At 44.8% G+C, this 1,200-nt stretch overlaps 1 protein-coding gene across 7 annotated transcripts in view; it reads right to left on the bottom strand.

The window, feature by feature from the left end:
- Positions 1 to 1,200, bottom strand: part of RALY (RALY heterogeneous nuclear ribonucleoprotein) — a 95,811-nt gene that overhangs the window by 45,752 nt on the left and 48,859 nt on the right. The window lies entirely within an intron of this gene.

Raw genomic sequence — 1,200 nt, 5'->3', positions numbered from 1 at the left:
TTGAGGCTCTGTCTCAAAAAAAAAAAAAAAAGAACCTGGCTGTAGAGGATGGGCCTGGTGGCACATACTTGTAATAGGAGGCCGAGGTGTATAGATCACTTCAGCTCACAAGTTCAAGATCAGCCTGAGAAAGAGTGAGATCCTGCCTCTACTTAAAATGAAATTAAGGCAAGAGGATCGCTTGAGCCCAAGAGTTTGAGGTTGCTGTGAGCTGTACTGCCATTGCACTCTACTGAGGAAGACAAAATGAGACTCTGTCTCAAAAAAAAAAAGATATGAGAGTATAAAAGGTATATGCCTTTTTCACTAGCAGCCAAGGGGGCAGGCAGTGAACCTAAGGCCAAAATAAGAATAGTCTTCCTGTTCTGAGATGACAGGAAGGAACAAGGCAACATCTCAACTAGACCTATTCAGTGTGTCCTTACTCCTACTGGTAAGAGCTCCTGAAAACTGCTTTACTATCTATGCCAGCAGTAGTCTTATAGCCAAGGTTTATGAATCCACTTCAACCTGCACTCTGTAAATTGTGGATGCCAATGCTACCTGGCTTTGTCAATTACGCCCCAGAATCCTTTTCCTTGTGGAAAAGACTGAGCTATGGGTAGGACCTGCAGGAGGAGGAGAGGAGAAAGGCATAGAAGAAGATTTATAGTGCAAATTTTCAAAGAAAAACTCTCCCTTTTACCTTTGGGGGCTGAAGTGCCCTAAGACAGCTATACTTTGGATGTTTGATCCCTCCAAACTTTTTGTGAAAATTTTTTTCCAAATGCTAGATGTGGGGACTGATGCCAGGTGTTTAGGTTGCTGGGGACAAGGCTTTCATGAATAGATTAATGCCCTCCCCAGAAGGGAAGGGGAGCAAATTTTCACTCCATAGTTCTTGGAAGAGCTGACTGTTAAAAAGAGCCTAGCATCTCCCCCGTCTTGCTATCCTCACTCCATGTGACCTCTGCACACACTCATTTCCCTTTACTTTCTTGAAGAAGTGGGAGCAGCCTGAGGTCCTCACCAGATGCAGATGCCCTATTTTAAACTTTTCCAGACATCAGAAAATAAAATTTTTTCAATAAATTAACCAATCGGCTTGGCGCCTGTGGCTCAAGCCGCTAAGGCGCCAGCCACATACACCTAAGGTGGCGGGTTCGAAGCCCCAGCCCGGGCCCACCAAACAACAATGATGGCTGCAACCAAAAAATGGCC

The sequence above is a fragment of the Otolemur garnettii genome, unplaced genomic scaffold (genome assembly GCF_000181295.1).
Source record: "Otolemur garnettii isolate 467f Iridium unplaced genomic scaffold, OtoGar3 scaffold00025, whole genome shotgun sequence".
In the NCBI taxonomy this organism is placed as follows: Eukaryota; Metazoa; Chordata; class Mammalia; order Primates; family Galagidae; genus Otolemur; species Otolemur garnettii.
The sequence above is the reverse complement of the archived record's forward strand: the minus strand, read 5'-3'. Positions and strand labels throughout refer to the sequence as shown.